Consider the following 12,531-nt stretch of genomic DNA (forward strand, 5'->3'; position numbering starts at 1 on the left):
CTTTCTTTAGTCTTATCAAATATAAATGAGTCTAGAGTGATTACCCTCTCAAATTTGGAACAAGTGTACTCACAGAATACCATTCCCTTTGAGGAAAATGTCATTTGGTCAAAGTGGGTGCCAAAAGTGGATTCAAGGGATGCCATAATATTGATACGTTGTGCTTTTCGTTGAGCTTTCTTGTATTCTTACTTCCTTTTCTGCCTCTCTTCTTCTTCTCACTTCCATTTTTTTCTTGATCCTTTTTTATTTTCATTTTCTCTTATTCTTCATGTTATTTTTATTAGTTTGTCTCTATAGTTGTCTTTGCTACATTTTCTTTTTTCATTGAAGTATCAATGCTTTAACATCCTTCTCAAGTGCTACCTTAGTTATCATTTATTTTTTTCATTGGTTTTTATTTGGTCGATATTTAACTCTAATCCTATAAAGGGTTAATTTCATAGTTAATAGATTTATATATTCTCTCATCCTTCAATGCTTTAGTTTCATAAGGACATCTATATTTGCATGCATGGTAGTGTTGATTCACAATTTTAAGGAGGTCATTTTTTTGGAATCTTTTATCCTAAAAATGGAAGGTTATGATTTATGGCCTATTTGTGGGAATTGCAGCTTATCTTGCGGTCACCTTATTTGTCGGACATGTGACGTATCTTGTGGTTTCCATGCTTGTTAGAATTTAGACACAAATTGCATGGGACTTGTGAACACAACATGGCAAACTTATGACGTCTAGTTTTTTGGATGTGTGACAATAAGCCAATGAACTTGGGATGTCTAGTTTGTTGGACATGCAACCTCTTTTCAATGAAATTGGAATGTCGGGTCAGTTGCATGTGTGATGAAGAGTCAATGATATTATCATCAGAAAAGGGATGAGCTTTAGGCCGAAAGTGAGATGAACATTGTATTGTCTAAATTCATTGAATGTATGATGAAAATATGTAGTTGTTGTTATTATGATGAAATCAATGTGATAACTATTCCCTTTCCTGTGCGTTAGAAGTGTTCTCGAAATATTATTTAAACACCATTAGAAGGAATGCCATCATCTAAACATCATAAAATGAATACCATAATGTTAACATATATATACTAATTAAAATATAATTGGTTTTCTAACCGATAGCTATATATATATATATATATATATAACAAATTTAAGTTACTCTTAAAAGTTACAAATATGATGTCAATCCCTCACAAGAGTTTAAAGGGGAATAATAAATTGAAAATGTTACATTATATCCATTTATGTAGCTTAAATTTCTCTTATATGATTTCTATGGAAATACTTTGCTTAATTATATCCATTCTTCATATTCTTCACAAGTCTAAAAATCCATTCTTCGTATTCGTCACAAGTTTAAAAGGGAATAATAAATAAACAAGAATAATAAATTGTTCTTTTTAATAATAAACATTAGATTGAGATAAATCTTCTTTTTACATAATAGAATCATGTCAACCTTTCAACATGATGTAACACTATGTAAACAACCTGAAAAGTTCAAAACACTTAGGAGCTTATTTTGGAAAATAAGAAATAAAAGATAAAATATATTAGTTATGGGGAAAGTTCAAAACACTTAGAAACTTATTTTGGTAAAGTAAGAGATAAAAGATAAAATATATTAGTTATTTGGAAAATAATAGATAAAAATTATAGAAGTTGTCACATTTTTATGATATACATATTTTTATAAATATAAAAGTATATAATTAGTTCTATTATTATTATGATGTTAATAGGCGTGTATATTTTGGAATTGCAATAGAGTTTTTAGATTGAATAATAAGATGTTTCTAATTATTATTCTCTATTTTAATTCTCACCATCCAATATTAAACTCATGGGACGATTAAAACCACTCCAAATAGACTAAGACTACTTTGATACCAAAATAAAATATAATAATTACATTGATACACATGTCTATTTTGAAATAGAGACACATGTCTATTTTGAAATAGAGTAATTTAAGGAGGTGAGGTTTTTGCCAGGGAAAAATGCAACATCCGACATTTTGGAAATCTGTGTTACAACTGTCAAACTTCAACATTTTGGGTGCCCAAGGGTTCTTTATGGTCTCCACCCATTTCCACCATGAAAAAAATCGATCCAGATACTATCATGGTTAGATTTCTTGGAAAAAAACATTGGATTCACAATGAAAAATCTTCCACTGGTTAGACAATGCTTTTTGAAATTGAGATTCTCTAATTTTAATTTAAGTATCAAGAATATAAATATTAGGTGCAAATCAAATGTGGAGATTTGTTTTAAAAGTAGTTATGCTCTTTTTGTCATTTTAATTAAATTGACTAATTAAAAAATGTCATATGAAAGTGCCATATAAAATGAGTTATGAGTTTTTGAATATGTGGTATTGATAAGCCATGGTATTGGCTCATAATGCTATCACAATGGGGTAAATTTCCATAGTTTAGTGGACTGCATTTTCATAATAAAAATCTTGTTACATGTTTTTTTATGTATATTTTTAGCCCATATATTAATTCTTTTCATAATTAATAATAATAATTTAAAATAAAATTATAATTTAATTAATTTTTATAATATTGTTTAATCTTAAATATCTGAGTTATATTAAAAAATAAATATTTTGATATTTGTATTAATATTTATAAATATTTACCAATCATTTAATTTATATAATTGTTTTAATATATAAGTTTTCATCTTACCTATTGTGAAAATTGAAATTGAAATACAAAACTTCAACAAATAACTCCCACCATCTCTTAAGAGCATGAGTGGGTCTAATGGTTAAGAGCATGTGTTTCCTCCTAAAAAGTCTCAAGGTCAAAACCAAAAGGAATAGAGTATGTATGGTCTCATAGCAAATTTAATGTCTAAATTTTTTACTTTACACAAATTTTTTTCCCATAATTAAAATTATTTAAAAATAATAATAATAAAAAATAAAATAAAATTCCCACCCTCTGGCAAAAGTTTCAGTCCCACTTATGCCCGTAATTTCAAATATCCGCGTCAGGGGTAACTTGCTATTAATTTTTAATAACGTCAATATGATGGGCATGTTTGAAAATGAAAAGTTTTAAGTTTTTTTTTAATAATTTTTTGATATATATATATATATATATATATATATAACATTGCAAGTTGCGCTGAATGAAGGATTCATCAACATTTTTAACGTTTAATTTAATAATGCACGGTTATTATTAATAGGGATAATCCACCTGGCACCTTACCCGTGTAAGTTTGTAACGGACTATCTGCATTGACTCCTTTAAATTTACATTGAACGTGGAACGCGGACGCCGGCCAAGTCGGCTCGGTATAAATAGTGAAGTCACTGTAGTCTGTGGCTGTACGCTGTAAGTTGGCGGCCCACGGGGGCAACTGTCGTTACCCAGAGACTACAAATGCGTCCACCAACTTTCACGAATGGAAATAAATTTTGTGGGGTCTTGATTTTATTAGGATCGTCTGTCCGCGACGAGGCGGCCTGTTTGAAGGTATCAAACGGGCAGGTCCGGGCAATTTGGCAGAGAGTTTTTTCTCGTTTTTTCGCTGATAAAAGGGTGTGTAAGTTACAAGTTATCGATGGGAAACCCATCCGCTGGAGGTCCGAGAAGATACAGCGTGTAATTAGTAAGACTCTAGATAAGCATGGATTTTGAGTATTGGTAAGTTTAGAATTTACTGATAAAAGACAGTGATCGCTGGAGCATTTACCACTGGTCCACTGTAAACTTACCAAATACCAAGTACCAGACTACCCCGGCCCGCGGGCCTGACCGCGTGTCCAAGATATGGAAAGATATGGAAACAGGAAACTTAAGTAACAAGTTACAAGCCTTACAAGGTGAATCGGTGATTGGATTTTCATTAAAAAATACAACTCTGGGAATGTATGCTCGAGCGGCGATTGCAAGGGCCGAGTTGTCAACAGTTCAACTATACTTTTGCACCAGAGATCATAGATGCTACACAGTGAAACCAACATCAACCCCGGTCCCCAACAGAGTTCTGGTCGTGTGTCTGGTGCGATTTCTGTTGGGTTTTCATCTTCTATTATCAGTTTATATACATCGCCGATTCGCCAGGGTTGCCAGGTTTTTGAAATCCCTCCCCCTCTCTCTGTACAAATAACAATAACAATTACACTGTTATAGCTGCTAATTTCATGGGTGGAAAATTGGAAATGGATTGGATTTAGGATATAATGATACGGCCTTTGACTCCTAGGCTATGTAACCAATAGTACTAAAAGTTCTGATGATAAGTTTTAGCCCGGTCCCCCTGTCATGAAATGGAGAAGAATAAGTGTTCATGGTAATAATTCCATTATGTCAAAATTTACAGTGTAAACTCCATGGACCTGAACAAGAGGAGTTAGATGTGATTCGTATGCACTTAATTCAAAATAAATTGTTGTCTTGCAATTTTAGAAATTTATAAAAGCATCTCGACAAATACTTCTAAAATTATTCTGATAACATAGAGCTTAGAAGTTCTGGTCTGGGTTGTACCTTAATGGGTTTCTCTCTAAAGATAACTTTATTTTAATCAGCCGAGCGAAAAGTGGGCCTGGACATGGGCCTGATTTACAGAGTATTTCATCAAAAACTATTGAGATTTTACATCCATAGGAACCTTCAACTGCCTGTATTGATCTTTTAGTGGAGAACCAAATTTACAATGCTGTAGATAATCGTGAATTCGAGATTGAAAAAAAACGTCTCTTGATGGTTAATATAAAGTAACCTAAGGTGGCATTAGTTAACCAGTTAAAATTCATGTGTTGATTTTATGATAGGATCAACAAAATTCATCTTATAAATTAAAAAGATTGAAAGATGATTTAATTTATTAACCATATCTACAGTAACTCCCAACTAGAGCCTTGATTGTGGAGCTAAAATGCAAAATTCTCAAAACAGAAGACTTTCTCTAAATGTTGTGTCCTCTCTGTTGCAAACAGTGAGTAGTTTAGAGCATGGGAATGAACTGAGTTAATCAAGTGACAGATAAATTGAGGGAATTTCGATTACTTCTAGATTATTTGTTTCCAGTTTCAGCCAATTTGGTTGTGGATAATTTTTAGCCACTTGGACAATGATCGGATGTTACTCTGTTTTAAATCCGTTTTAAATTAAATCATGAATTACTCAACACACCTGCAAGAAGTTCAAGTTGCTCCGACCTAAATTGTCAAAATTACATTTAACTTAACAATCTAACATGTTACTCAGAAATAATCATAAGCTAACTTTAAGAAGTTTATAACATCACATATCGTTTGAGAGAGAAAGTAATATGCAAATAAGGCGGCCAGACTACACCTAGTAAGGCTAGTAATAATGCAATTCGATCCTTAAAATGACAGAATCAAATAATGGAGCTCGAAGATGCCTTGCTACGTCTTAAATTCAAGGAATCAGATCCAATGAAACAACAGAGACAAATTGTTACCCTGTCCAATAACTTGCTACATTCCTAAAGTAATACAATTGATAGAAAAATAAATGTGATTTCAAACTTAAAAAAGGCAGCAATTTCAATAAGTTTAGTGTACTCACCACTGTATGTACCCATTTAGCAAATGTATCTGCATCTATTTGCTCATATCCCAAGGAACCTGGTTGTCGTTCTGAACACGTAAAGAACCTGGAAACAACAAAGGAGCTCAGAAACAGAGCTTTTCCTAGCTGATTATTTTATCAGTATTTCCCATCTATTTTATCAGTATTTCCATTTTAAACAAAAAAAACTCAGAACATTTGAACAATCTGGAAAATTTGCAGAAAAATTTGATCAGCAGGTCTCAAAACAAAGTGTAGCAATGAGACTTGAGCCGAATTGTACAGCAAAAAATGAAAAATTTGAACAATTATGAGTACAATTTGAAATTAGATGAAACTTGTACAAATAAATTTTAAAAGTCATATCATGGCCAGTTTAAAAATAAAAACGTCATAAAAAAATTCCTTGATGGGTAGGGTCACCCGTCAAATTTAACCCCCAAATTTAACCCCTGAGTCCCACACGACACTTTCCTTTTCTTACCAAACCGCTAGCTTGAGGCGATTTGGACAGGTGCACAAATATGAACGCAACAAAAATACCGCTTAGCATTAAGTTCCAGTCAGATTATTGTTTTTTATTGGAGTTTCTCTATTATTTATTTCGGAGTTGTTTTTAGTGAGACTGTTTGAAAGCTTTTCCAGTGTGTTTTTCCGATCAAATTTCTCTAAAATCCGACAACAATTATTGAAATCGCATGTTTGATAGCTAATTTCTGCACAATCAAAGCATCCTAGGGGTTTTTCAGGGTGCTGAATCCAAATATGCAGTTAAAAAACCATTTTAAATAATACAAATCAAGATTTAACCTCAATTTTTTCCACCGGATTCTGTCACCGGAATCTCCAAAAAATCAGACTAAAAACAATTCCATTTATTTCTGCCATGTCAAGTCTTCAACCTGTAAGACTCTGCCACTCCACACCCACCTAGGTTGTATCCTCACTTAGCTAATAGCGCCAAAAAAAAATCAGCGGCCATTAGTCTGTACTCGGTGATTTCGGCAAGCTGATTGCCTTCGTTTTCTGTTGGATTGGGCCGTTTTCCTCGTACAATAAAGCGGCAATAGGAATAGTTAGCCTATTTGTTCTAAGTGGCAAGAGGAATAGTTAGTTTATTTGAACTAATAGTCAGTTTATTTGTTGTAAGTGTGAAGTTTTTTTTGTTTTTTGAACATAATTTTATTGGGTAGGAATTATAAGTTTGAGTTCTAGGTTTTTCACAATTTTATAGGTATATAAATTTTTTGAAATTGCTGAATTTATATAAGCAATCAAAAAAAATTTAAATAACAAAATATCAGAATTTGGCTAAATTTTTTTCCCAAAACTCCAAAATGTACCATAATTAAAAAAACCCATGAAAATAGAGATTTTTAGTAAGTGTGGAACTTCAAATATAATTTTGGAACTTTAAATTTAATTCTGGTAAATTGTTGGAAGGTTGATTTAGTTATTATAATTTTATTTTATTTTATTTTATTGAATTGAAAATTGATGATGTATATTAGCTATTTAATTTGTATGGCTATTTCGATATACTCTATAGTTTTTGTGAGACTATATATTTTCTTATAAAAATTTAGATGTTTAAAATTTAGAAAAAATAGAGTCCCTATACTTTTAGGGATTCAATGTAAATAAAAAATTGTAATAATTCTGTAGAAATTGGAAATTTGATTTACTTATTATAATTTTATTTTTTTGTTAAATAATAACTTTATCTATTTTGGGCGGCCATTTAATTTATATAACACTAGTATATTTTACACTTATATTTTGAATAGTTTAACCATTAAAAATAAAATCAAACCATAAATTTGAAATTGATTATTAATATTAAAACATTAAATATCTCCGAATAAATCAAGCTACAATAATTTTCAAATTGATTGACATAGAACATAATCAAAAGGACATGTTTTCGTTTAGAGAAAATGTGAGCAAACCAACAACATTATTGTCCCTTCATCATCGTACTGACTTGACGAAGACCGCCTAAAACAAAGATCTGTGATGAAATATTAAATGGTTTTTTCATTAGATTGGGTAGGCACACGTTAAATATTGTTATAAATGCTTTTGTTGACATTTTGATACAACCTATCTTTATCTAGAACTTTCTAGAAGAAAATCTCGTGAACCAGGCCACCGCATACCCAATAGGTTACGTTACTTTTAATTAAAACGCCCTCTTTGCAGGTGGGTTTTTATTGGTTTCTTTGCAGTTGGGGTTTTAATGTTTCCCATGCCATTTTTTCCAACCGTCTTCTGTCAGAATTTAAAGTTTGCAATACATATTACGATTTCATCCAAAAACATATTTTAATTGTTTTTAAGGTTTTCGAATTAATAAAAATATTAAAATTACAATCTTTTATCAAATTGCGAGTCTTTCTATATAACAAAACCTTAACCAGCACAAAAACTAAGCCCTAAGTCTATAAATATTATAAATAACTCCCGCTCCACATCAGTCCAATCGAATAATTTCTAATACAAAATTTTTAAACAGAAATGTAGGCTCTTTCTCCACATAAATTTTTCTTATTATATTAGTTTTAAAAATTTATTTTTTAATTTAAATTTCTAAACACTTGTTTTTAAAAGTAAATATGTTTGTTAGTGTACTTAAAAGATTTTAGATTGAATAGTTTGCTGAATAATTAGTTGAGCGATTTCAAGTTTTAAAAGACATATTGTCATTGGCTCATTTTTAACATTTATGAAATAATTGGATTTAGTGTAACAGTGACAAACAATCTTTAAAAGTTACAAAATCTCTAAAGTTTTCTAATCTTAATTTTCCAAAACATGTTCTTTGCACTCGCTATAAAAGTAGGAATTTCAAATCTGAAGCAACCATCAAATTTCACTATGACCATATCAATCATTTTAACACAAAATATTGATGAGAATGGAAAATTTAACTATATTTGACGGTCAAATCACTCTGTCACTAACTATTTCTCCTTCAAATTCCATCCTACCAAATTCCATCCTTACCACTGCCACCAAATTATATATTAATATTTTTAATATTTTTCATAATAAAAAATATATCATAATTAACTACATTTGAAAAACAGATCATTTATGATGTACTGTCTACGCGTCAAATTCCATGCCTCCTCACCACTTCCAACAAACTCTACATTACCATATCTCAAACTCTTAAATTAAATACTCAATTGATAACAAGCCATCATTGGATGATGGGTGTTTTTCCCCTCTGAGACATGTCCCACCCAGGTCCGCCATCCTCCCGGCGAATGTGTCATGCCTACCGACGTGTTTCTGCATGCATTCTTGAACATGGTATGACCTTTCACTTTCATCTCCAGGACCGACACTTGGCTATTTCCTTACGCACAATATCCTTCTCCAGACTTTATATCTCTTATATATCCGTTTCCCGACTTCTGTCGGAGGTTTTGGCTCTCCATCTGGCCACCTCCTGGATTGATGAGGGAGACATTCATACCTGTCATCCGCGACTCCACTCCCTTTAAAATTTGTTCAGCTCTGATAACATTCCTTCGAGCAACCGCTCATACATATTGTAGTGGTACATCTTTCCTAATAACTCCGGTTTTATCTACATATGGTGCATCTATTACACTGGCCCAAGGTGCTCTCCACTCGGTAACGCTCGTGGTTCAGGAAAATGGACCCTATTGGCCGAATGATCTAGAATGCCTTCATCCAATACAATTTCATTGACATTCAGCCAGACTGTCGCGAGCCCACTTGGGACAATGGCCGGTCAAACGACTCCTACCTGTCCAAAAGGCTAGACAGATTTATCCTTCATGAAAAGCTGATTGAGAGATTTGGCCTCCCAATGATGAAAATATATCCTATGTTTATATCTGATCATCGCCCCATTTTTATTCAATGGAATAAATCTGGAAGCAGACTCGGTTACCCTTTTAAATTCAACCGAACATGGCTCTCTGATGAACACTTCAACCAGTTTATAAAGGAAACGTGGCAGCAACATACAGGTCAGGCTCAAAATCAGACACATGATTTTATTAATCGTTTATCTAATCTTCGCAGCAAAGTCAAAAAATGGCAACGGGAGAAAACAACATCGAATAGAAGAAAGCTGAAAGATATAGATAAAGAATTGCAATTCTTATCTACATACTTCAAAAATGCTTCCATATCCTCACATACGCGGAAACAAATATGGGACCTTGAAAAAATGAAGCAAAGGATTCTAGCAGAGGAAGAATCCACTTGGCAACTCAAGAGTCGAGCCATATGGCTTAGGGAAGGTGACAAAAATACCAAGTTTTTTCACAGATTTGCAAACAGGCGGAGGCAAGTGAACACGATTTGGGAGATTAAGGATGAAACTGGTAAATCTGCTTTCTCCCAGGAGGATATATCCCATGAAGCTGTTAAATTCTTCAAAAAGGCCTACAGCAAAGAGATTGGTAGTGACATAGAAGATATCCTATGGGGCATAGAGTCGTACCCTACTATGTTTGATGAAAATCAAAACGCTGCCCTTTTCTCTGAGGTCACTAAGGATGAATTATTGACAACGATGAAATCCTTTCAGAAAGACAAATGCCCAAGGCCGGACGGCTGGTCTATTGACTTCTTTATCCACTTTTTTGATTTGTTTAAGAATGACATTCTAAATATGGTCGAGGAATCAAGATTAAATGGTTATATCAGCCATCGAATTACCTCCACTTATATCGCTTTGATCCCTAAGAAGACTCTCTCTGCATCCTTCTCAGATTATCGTCCTATCTCTTTATGCAACGTCTTGTATAAGACAATCTTCAAAATCATAGCAATACGAGTGAGGAATGTTTTATCTTTGCATCTGACTCCTGAACAACACGATTTTCTCAAGGACAGGAACATCTTAGACGCGGTGGCCCTCACTCAAGAATCCCTACATTCTATACATTACAGGAAACTGGATGCTGTTATATTAAAAATTGATCTAAAAATGGCGTATGACAGTGTGGATTGGGGCTTTATTCGATGTCTCCTTGCCAAGATCGAACTTGATAACAGATGTTCCAGGTGGATCATGGCGTGTGTGGAGGAGCTAAATTATGCAGTCTTGATCAATGGATTACCCACTCCTTTTTTTAAAGCAGCCAGGGGGCTTAGGCAAGGATGCTCCTTGTCTCCACTGCTATTCATACTTGTAATGGACTCTCTCAGCCTCCATATCAAGAGGGCGATTCAACAAAATTTCTGTCGACCCCTTCCTTTATGTAGAGGGATATTCATATCCCATAATTTTTTCATCGATGACATTCTTATCACTGCAATTTTGTGCAGAGCATCCTGGATTTGCCTACACGAGATCTTGGGAAGATTCCAATGCGCCACTGGCATGATTGTTAACGAAGGGAAATCATCCTTTCATGTTCAAGACATAAATGGGAATCTAATTACTTTCCTTTCTCAGTTATTCAACATCAAAGCTATTCCTCTCCAGAATGGGCTCAAATACTTGGGATTTAATCTGAAATCAGTAGGATATCGGGTGGCGGACTGGTCTTGGATAGCAGATCGATTTTATAAGAAAATTGCAGCATGGGAGTATACATGTCTAACAAAAGGAGGTCGCATGATTCTGACTCAAACGGTTCTTGTTCAAACAATGGTCTATTGGGCGCACCTGTTCTATATCCCATCTGCTATTATAAACAACATGAACAGGATGATTGCCAACTTTATATGGGGATGTAAAAAAGACCAATTCAAATTCCACCTATCCAAACTATCTGTGTTGGCGCGCCCTAAACATATGGGAGGATGGGGCATTTTAGATTTATCACATTTTAGGAAGGCACTTTTTTGCAAAACTATGTGGAAAGCAATTATGGGTGACTCATTGTGGAGCTCAGCCATTTGCACCAAATACATGGACAATAGGGACATGTCATTCTGGATCAAGGAAAATCATATTGGGACCCCACTTGGATTCACTATTTGGAGGGGCTTCAGAAAATTGGAACCATTTTTCAGGAAAAACCTTATTTGGAAATTCCAGACAGGAGCAAAGATCATGATTGGATGGGATGAACTTGCTGGAGGGGCTGGGAAAATTCAAATATCCCCTCGTTTGCTGAAATCGCTTCACAACAGAGGTATTTTCTTTTGGGCCAGCGCCATTCGTAAATGGGAGGGAGCCATTCCCATTTGGAAAACAACGAATGATTTACAGCTCCGGGATGACTTGGAGGTTCAATGGAATGATGTTTTATTCTCGCTGTGCGCCCATGGCATTTATCGCTCTGCCGACAAAGACTTTCTCATATGGAAGGGCTTGGGTGGATCCTCGACAGTCCAGGTAAAACAAATATATCAGCAATTTCTAACCTCGGAGGCAGGTAATATTGGAGACATCTTTCCTCCTACTTTCTGGAAATCGGGATGCCCCACGAAGATCATAATTTTTGCATGGCTGGTGTTCCACAATAGGAACCTCACTTGGGAAAATTTACAAAAAAGAAATTGGCATGGGCCTGCAATTTGCCTTCTTTGTAGAAACAACTCTCAAAACAATATACATTTATTTCTCACATGTCCACAGGTGCAGCCTATCTGGCAAAATCTAGCGGCTACTATGGTTTCACTCATTGCTCCTTCCCCTCAATTCTTGAAGCTTTCAAAAGATGGAGCACCATGAACAAAGAATGGAGGCCCATCCCATTATTGACCATTTGGGCTATATGGAAATGGAGAAATGGCAGGCTCTTCAATTCAAAAGTGGAATCCAACTCCTCTGTTGTTACATCTATCCTATCTCTATACAGTGCCCTAGATATGTCCGAACAAAACAAGGACACGAAAGGGAGAAGTCATACGGCAACAGACAACAACAATAGGAACGATAGAAGACACGCGGTATTGGTGTCCATGGCTCCTCCATGTGCTTTCTTCGACAGTGCTGCGCAACATGGGATG

The sequence above is a fragment of the Pinus tabuliformis genome, chromosome 6 (assembly GCF_031772625.1).
Source record: "Pinus tabuliformis cultivar Carrire ecotype Pingquan chromosome 6, CPIR1, whole genome shotgun sequence".
Taxonomy (NCBI): Eukaryota; Viridiplantae; Streptophyta; class Pinopsida; order Pinales; family Pinaceae; genus Pinus; species Pinus tabuliformis.